Source organism: Tenrec ecaudatus, chromosome 3 (assembly GCF_050624435.1).
Source record: "Tenrec ecaudatus isolate mTenEca1 chromosome 3, mTenEca1.hap1, whole genome shotgun sequence".
Classification (NCBI taxonomy): Eukaryota; Metazoa; Chordata; class Mammalia; order Afrosoricida; family Tenrecidae; genus Tenrec; species Tenrec ecaudatus.
In genome coordinates, this window is record NC_134532.1 from 114,401,805 (window position 1) to 114,410,664 (window position 8,860).

An 8,860-nucleotide genomic window follows, 5' to 3' on the forward strand; every position below is an offset into this window, starting at 1 on the left:
TAAGTGAACATGAGGTATTGAAGGGATTAGGTAGCAGACACCAAAGAACAACAACCATCATTGTGGTATCACCTTCCCCACATAAACGCTGAAGACGAATGTGTGCATAAGCAAATGTGGTGAAGAAGGCTGATGGTGCCTGGCTATTGAGAGATATAGCATCTGGGGACTTAAAGGCTTGAAAGTAAACAAGCGGCCATCAAGCTCTGAAGCAACAAAGCCCACATAGAAGAACACACCAAACTCTGTGGTCGCGTGGTCCCAAAGGGATCAGTTATCAGGCATCAGAGAACAAAAAATCATATCATTGGCTGCACACCTCCATGATACGATCGCCAAAGACAAACGGGTGCATAAGCAAATGTGGCGAAGAAAGCTGATGGTGCCCAGCTATCAAAAGAGATAGTGTCTGGGGTCTTAAAGGCTTGAAGGTGAACAAGCAGCCATCTAGCTCAGAAGCAATAAAGCCCACAGGAAGAAGCACACCAGCATGTGAGATCACGAGGTGCCAAAGGGACCAGGTATAAGGCATCATGCAAAAAAAAGAATATATATGTGTGTATGTGTATATATATATGTATGTGTGTGTATATATATATATATATATATATATATATATATATATATATATACCATAGTGAATGAAGGGGGAAGTGCAGAGTGGAGACCCGAGGCCCAAGTGTCAACCGCTGGAGATCCCCTCACAGAGGGGTTTAGGAGAGGAGACGGGTCAGTCAGGGTGCAATGTAGTACCGATGAAGAACACAGCTTTCCCCCAGATCTTGGATGCTTCCTCCCCCCAGCTACCATGATCCGAATTCTACCTTGCAGGACTAGATAGGGCAGAGATTGTACACTGGTGCATATGGGATCTGGAGGCACAGGGAATCCAGGGTGGATGATACCTTCAGGACCAGGGGTGTGAGTGGCGAGGCTGGGAGAGTGGAGGGTGAGTGGGTTGGAAATGGGGAACTGATTAAAAGGATCCACATGTGACCTCCTCCCTGGGAGATGGACGGCAGAGAAGGGAGGGAAGGGAGACTCCAGATAGGGCAAGATATGACAAAATAACAATCTGTGGATTATCAAGGGCTCATGAGGGAGGGGGGAGCGAGGAAGGAGGGGAAAAAAAAAAGAGGACCTGATGCAGAGGGCTTAAGTGGAGAGCAAATGCCTTGAGAGTGATTAGGGCAAAGAATGTACGGATGTGCTTTATACAATTGATGTATGCATATGTGTGGATTGTGTTAAGAGTTGTATGAGCCCCTAATAAAATGTTTAAAAACAAAAAAAATAATATATTAGTTATAATAAAACTTTTAAGGAGACTGTAACAGTTCTAGAAAAAGGAATGGATGAATATTGACTTTAGAGTAAAATAAAATCCTTTGAATATTCATCATAATACGCATGCAGGTTTTCAAATTACTCTAATGCTGCAATAAAGAAAAAATATAAAATAAGATTATCACAATATATGTACTAGGGGGTACCCCCCCAAAAACCTAGAAATGTTTTTCACAGCTATGTACTTAATTTACAAAACAATTTTTAAGATCATTTTATTAGGAGGCTCTTACAGCTCTTATAACAATCCATAAAACAATCATATCAAGCATATTTGTACATATGTTGCCATCATTAATTTCTAAACATTTGCTTTCTATTTGAGTCCTTGGTATCAGCTCCTCTTTTCCTCTTTCCATCCCCCCTCCCAACATTGTGACCCCTTGATGAATTATAAACCATTTTACTTAATATTTTATACTGACTGCTATTTCCCTTCCCCACAGTTTCTGCTGCTTGTCACCCTGGTGGGATGTGTGGTTGTGTGTCCATCCTTGCGATCCTGTTTCCCCTTCCTCCTCTCCTCTTCCCACCTTCCCCCAACCCTCTGGTATCGCTACCCCCATTTCTGTTCCTGAGAGTTTTAGCTGGCCTGAATCCTGTGTGCCCTGAGCTTTAATCTGTACCTGTGTACATGCTCCAGTCTAGCCCATGGGGTCATGATAGTGGGGGGGGGGGTGAGTAATTCTCAAGGAATCAGAGGAATATTGTGTGTTTCATTGGTGCTTTACTGTACCCTGGTTGACTCATCATTATTACCTTGAGACCCTTCTATGAGGGGATGTTCCATTGTCTACAGATGGGTTTGGGGTCTCTGCTCCAACCCCCCTCATTCTCAACAAGATGTTTTGTTTGTTTGTTTGTTTGTTTGTTTGTTTGTTTGTTTGAGTCTTTTGAAGCCTGTTACCTGATCCCATGGACACCTCATGATCACACAGACTGGTATATTTTTTCCATGTGGGCTTGTTGCTTCTCTGCTAGATGGCCACCTTCAAGCCTTTAAGACCCCAGGCGCTATATATTGTATAGCTGGGCACCATCAGCTTTCTTCACCACATTTTCTTGTGTACCCATTTTGTCTTCAGTGATTGTGCTGGGAAGGTGAGCATCACAGAATGCCAAGTTGTTAGAACAAAGTGTTCTTGTGTTGAGGCAGGGCTTGAGCAGAGGCCCAAAGTTTGCCCACTACCTCAATGTACTGCCATATAATTATATGTGCAAATGCCAATACCTCTATTCATATGTATACATGCCTATGTTTATACCTCGATTCATAGCTTTGCTTCCTAGATCTTTCTTTTGTTTCCTGTTACTTCCTCCTGCTCCACCATCATACTTTCCCTTCTCCTATATCTTAGTAATTCATCTTAGATAGATTGTTGTTGATTCAACACCCTGAATATATTTATGCCCTTCTCATTGTTGATTTTAATTCCCTAGTTGTTTCCTTGTCTATGGTGTTGTTTGCTCACCACCCCTTTCCTCCGCCACCTCCTCCCGTTACATCCCTCTGAAACCATCAGTCCTGTTGCTTTCTGCTTGAGCTTGCTTCCCATGCCTATCTTATATAAGTTGGCAAACCAAAAATAACAGAGACACAACAAAAAGAAAACAAAAGATTGAAGAAAAAGAAAAAAAAGGGAGCATATATAATTCCAGGTCTGTCCTCCTCTGACCTTTATGACTATCTCCCCACTGCTCCTGAGGGATTCCAGGAACTGCCCTCCTAGCCTGAAATCTATTTTGTGGGCTACTCATGGGCTGTGTGGCTTTGCTTTGCTCCCATTGCTGATCTATGTTCCCTTGTTTGTTCACCTCGCTGTGGAAGTTTCTGACCCGACTAACTCCCTGCCGCATGTCCCCAGTGTTGTCCTATGCTGTAGTATGTTCCAGCAAGGGGATATCGTGTCTTGATCTGTTGTCAGTCCTACAGTCCTCTTTGTGCCTTGCAGCTCTGTGTAAAACAATCTCATCAGTCAAAGTAGTCTCCATTACACTTGATACATGTGTCAAATCTGCAATTTCATTCTTGGAAATACTATTTAAACTCATCTGTTTGGACCTTTCTCTTTTTTTTTCTTTAACTCTTCTACCTTGTCAAATCACTGTTCTTTTATGTCCCTCTCTATACTTGGATCAAAAGAAGTCTCAAGGAGCAAGGTTCAGGTGAGTCAGTGCCATCAGGCAAGACTGTCACGCTGTTTCTTACAAAAAACAGGGACACTGAAATGGCTCCGTGAGCAGGTGCATTGTCATAGTGGCAAAACCAGTCCCCTTCTGCCACAAATCGGGCCTCCCCCACCGCATACTGGTATGCAATCTTTTCAGAACCTCTAAATAGAAAACTTGATTAAGAGTCTGACCTCGTGAAAGGAACTGCAAAAGCACTATGTCCCTCACCTCAAAAACAAATGAGCATCATCTTTAGCTTTGAATTCACTTGACAAGTTTTGGGGGCTGAGGTACTGATGGCGTCTTCTACTTGCTTGATTGAGGTTTGCTATGAGGGTCCTAACAATAGTACCACATGTCGTCACCTGTAATGACCTTGGGTGGGGTGGGGGAAACCTCTGGATTGCTTCAGAGTTGTTCTTTCAAAGCAGGTCATATTTCCAGTGGAGGCTGTTTTTGCTGGTCAGTCAGGACCCAAGGCACAGTGACAATTCCATGGTGACAATGCTCAGTCCCAAATATTCCTTTAAGATTCACGGAACTGAGCTCCAAGATAGTCCAGATAATTTTCCCATCTCTTCAATGGTCAGTGAATTTCATCGACATTTTCATCTGTCTGGGAAGTTGACAGACATCCAAAATGAGGTCTGTCATCAAAATATCACTTTTTTTTTTTGAAAGGTGAAAACCACTCATACACTTGAGTTTTCCCCATAGTGCTGTTCTGGTAAGCTGTGTTCAACATCACAACAGTGTCTGCAGCAGTTTTCCTGAGCAGGAAGCAAAATCTCACAGCTGCACACTGTTCTCTTAAATATTGACCTTGAATATTTGACCTTTTCATTCTTTCCTGTCTTTCTAATGACCTTTTGTTTTTTTCATACATGATGGTTTTGATGTCATCCCATATATCATCAGATCATCTGCAAGTAGTGTTCAATGTTTAAAATCCATTCTTGAAATGTTATCAAAATTCAGGTAAGATATACTCAAGGTTATGTTTTCGCGCCCATGAACTCATTTTAATTTCCTTCAAATTTACCTTATAAATTAGCAATTGAGGGTCTAATCCAGAGTAAGGCCTTGGCCTCAACTGACTGTTTTCAGCTTCTCCGTTGTTTTCTCCTATAGATGTCATGATTTAATTTCAGTGTACGCCATTAGAAAAATTCCATGTGTACAGTCAAAAACTATGTTGTTGAAAATAAGGTATTTATAAGGAATAATGTTATGGGCTTGTAAAAGTCTATCATGCATCACCATCTTTGTTTCTTTCATGAAAGCTGCATTTTCCAATTCATGTTCCTTTCCATGTTCATCCAAATTTTGAATTCAATAATCAAGGATTATCAACCCATCTGGATCATATGTTTTATTGATTTCAAAGTGGAAAATTGGTAGAATTTTTCATCACTAGTTTTTTTGTAATCATTTTGTTGGGAGCTCTTACAGATATCATAACAATCTATAGTTTAATCACATCAAGCCGTGTTGCACAATTGCTACCATAATCAATTTCAATATATTTTCTTTCTTTTTTAATTCCTTGTCATCAGCTCCTCTTTATCCCCTCTTCCCCACCCACCCCCAGAAACCCTTATTACTTTTTTCCTCTATAATAGTTTTTTTCTGATTTACCATATCTTACATGATCCAACAGATCCATTCACATCCAAATCTGTTCTTTGATCCTATCGAGGGGTGTCATGCAGTCATAGATGCTATCGGTTCCTCCAGCCATTGCTCCTGTCACTGTTTCTGAAGTGTTACCTATCTTTGTTTTCGTGTACCAAGTGATCTTAAATAGACAAATGAACATACACAAATCCAACATGATTAATGGGGTAAAACAAATAAAAACCATATTTTAAGGGGAAATATAAAAGAATTAGAGGATAGCTATGTGGTTTATCAGCGCTATACCAGGATTTTCACACCTTCTGTGTGGCCCTAGTCAATTCTGACTGATAAAGACCTTGAGTAGCACAGAACACAAACACTGTCTGATCTGGCACCATCCTACAATCTGTCCTATGTTTCCGCCCATTGTTGCAACCGATGTTTCAATCCATATCTCCAATGATCTTCCATTTTTTCCACTTCCAAACATGATTTCCTTCTCAAGGGACTGCTCTATCATAATAATTTTTTCCAAAGTTCCAGAGATGAAGTCTTACAATATTTGCTTGTGAGGAGCATTTAGGTTGTACTTTGTTGAAGATAGATATGTTGGTTCTTTTGGAAGTTCATGTTGTTTTCAATATTTTTCATCAGCACTATAATTCAAATGCATTGGCTCTTCTTTGGTCTTCCTTATTCAATGTTCGATTTGCACATGCATATGAATTGATCAAAAATACCACGGCAAAAAAAGTACCACTGCTTGGGAACTCTACACCTGAATCTTCAAAGTGATGATCTTGCATTTCAACATTTTAATGAGATCTGAGATCTTATTCAGCAGATTTATCCAATGTGATGCATCATTTTTGCTGAAAAGCATTCCACAGCAGTACGCCAGCATAACCATTGGGAACTGCTAGACATTCAAGTCAGATTCTGAAGAGGATTTACAGCACAGATAACATTACTGACGTCACACAGATCTCTGCTGAAAACAGAGAATGCCAGAAAAAAATGCTTACATGTGTTTTATAGACTATGCAATTGCATTCAGCTTGTGGATCATAGCAAACTGTGGATAATATTGAGGAAAAATGGAAATTATAGAACTCCTCATGATGTTCATAAGGAGTCTGCACATAGTGAAAATAGACATATGAACAGAACAAAGGCATGCTTTAAAGTCACAACTATGAACTGTCAGTCCTTATGTTGTGATCTTACTCGATACTTGTCTTCGTGAGATATCACTGAAGATATAGGTGTTACAGTAAAGTGTGGTGAAGAAATCAGGTAGGGTCTAACAGAAAGAGTCACAGCTGGGGTCTTAAAGGCTTGTTTTAAACAAGCAGCCATCTAAATTATGTGACCACGAAAGCCAGCCTATGTGAGCCAAGGATTGGAAAAAGAGGAGAGAATGGTATTAGAGCTTAAATTCTGAGCGTCTGGCTTGCAGAAGTCTATGACTGAGATGGGAATTGGCAGCATCCCCATGAAGATTAAGCCTCCTAAGAATTCCCTCTGATCTTTGACCAATGATGTGAATATCCTTACTATCAGACAGAGCACATTAGAATGTGGATCAAGATTGATGTAGTTAGGTTAAAATTTAACATTTTATCATTTGTTCTATTTGACTCATTTAAAATTTGTTCTATTTTACATTTATTTGGGAGTGAAGTCTTTCTGTGTTTTATTTTGTAATTGCTGGGAATCGGTAGAGATTTATATCTTACTATATTTGAAATCTAGGATAGCTAAATCTAGAGAGACAGTAACTGGATTAATAGGTTGATAGGGTAATAGCAGGGGTGTTTGGGAAGAAATAGGAGCTAAAAATAATGAGCACAAGAAAAAGTTCTAAAATTGATTGTGGTTATGAATATACAACTTTTTAAAATATTTAAGCCATTGAAATCCATGGGAAGAAAAGTATTTGCCAATAAAATGGTAAAAAGAAAACAAGGAAAGGTGTGGATTAGGGTTATATCCTCTCAGCATATATTTGTCATGTAACCAAATTTCATTTGACTCTACTGTCAGCATCTTTTTGCTACTAAGCACTTTTTTCCCTATTGTTTATCTGCAACTGTGTCTTCCAAAGTAGGATATAAACCACTCAAAGGTATATAAACTAAAAGGATGCCTCTTTAACAAAGTGTTTTCTTCACATTAATTTCTCTTTCAGCTAATATTCATTAGATTTACTGTCTGGTTCCTATATGGATTCTTTCATCTAGTGTCCCCACAAGTCAGTCTCTATTTCTTCTGTTACTTTTTATGCATACATTGCAATGTTCACAGTTAAATCACGTAAAATACTCTCCTATTTACAATTCCTCTTGACCTATAAGTGCACTGAGAGTAGTGATTAAGCACACTACTGAAAACCGAAGCCTGGTCCAAAGAAGATCTCCAGGAACAGTCAATAACGAAGACTTCCCAAACGGTATTTTCCTTCTTCAACTGAAAAAAATCATTTTCTATATTATTGTTTTGTCGTGTCATCATGGGCATTCTTTGAGCATTGTATGACAGTCCAAAGACTTTAAGCACACAGTTCTGGAGAATGTCTGTATAGTATCTGAGGTGATTTTGTGTGGTCTTTTCTAGAAGCAAATATGGTAGGTGGATGCAATTATTTCTCCAGACTCTACTCTGACTGTTTCAGGAATCTATACTCTCCTGTCTCTCACATTAGCACCTTTAACAGAGTTTCCTGGTTAACTGAGAGTGAGCTCCTCACACCTGGTTCCTGTCTGGGCCGTGAGAATAATTACAGGTTCCTAGTCGAAGATAGCAACTGAAGTTGGCCAGATGTTTGATTCTTTCATTCAATGCTAAAATGAAATATTTCATTTCTTCTATGATAATCCCTGATAGTATCTCAAATCTCTTTTCACTGGATATGCCAAAATTATGAGCATAACTTTAAAAAATAAAGTGGATACAGTATCTGAGTCTATAGTTCATCTACAACATGAACTTGCCAGTGTGCTCTCTCTTTCTCTCTCTCTCTCTCTCTCTCTCTCTCTCTCTCTCTCTCTCTCTCTCTCTCTCTCTCTCACACACACACACACACACACTCACACTCACAGTTTCCTTTGATTTGGTGATTCCAACTCGGGCAACTTCCTGGAAGTCAGAGTATAGTTGCCCTCCACAGGGTTTACTTGATCATTACCTTTCAGAATAGATCACCAGCACTCTCTTCTGGGTGGATCTGAAGTGCCAACCCCTCTGTCACTGGCTGAGTGGTGAAAACTTTAAGCTGTCTTTTGCCATTTGAAGATGCCTCTAAACCATCTCCAGGGCCCACTGTTGGTTCTTTAGAGTATGTCTTCACTCTTGGCTTCTCTTTCATCGTGCCAAACCCTGTCTTAGTAACCAGTTCATTTTCTACAAACGTATGTCTGAGGTTATTTATGTGAATCATTTGGTGGAGGGCATGCACAAAGGTAATTTTCTTCTCCTGCACAGATGGTTCTTGTTGTGTGACTTCTATCTGCTATTTTGTACTGACCCCACCACTGGGCTGGTCTTTGAGTTGAGATAAAGCAACTCAGGAGTCTTCTGATTCCTTGTGTTAGAGTAAAACTGTGCTTCCTAGGTAATCTTTTTTGTTGTTTGTTTTGTTTTAATAAATCATAGCTATTTTATTCTGGGTGAAAGTGTTAAGAGAAAAATATGCATTCACTAAGTAACTTTTACAAACACA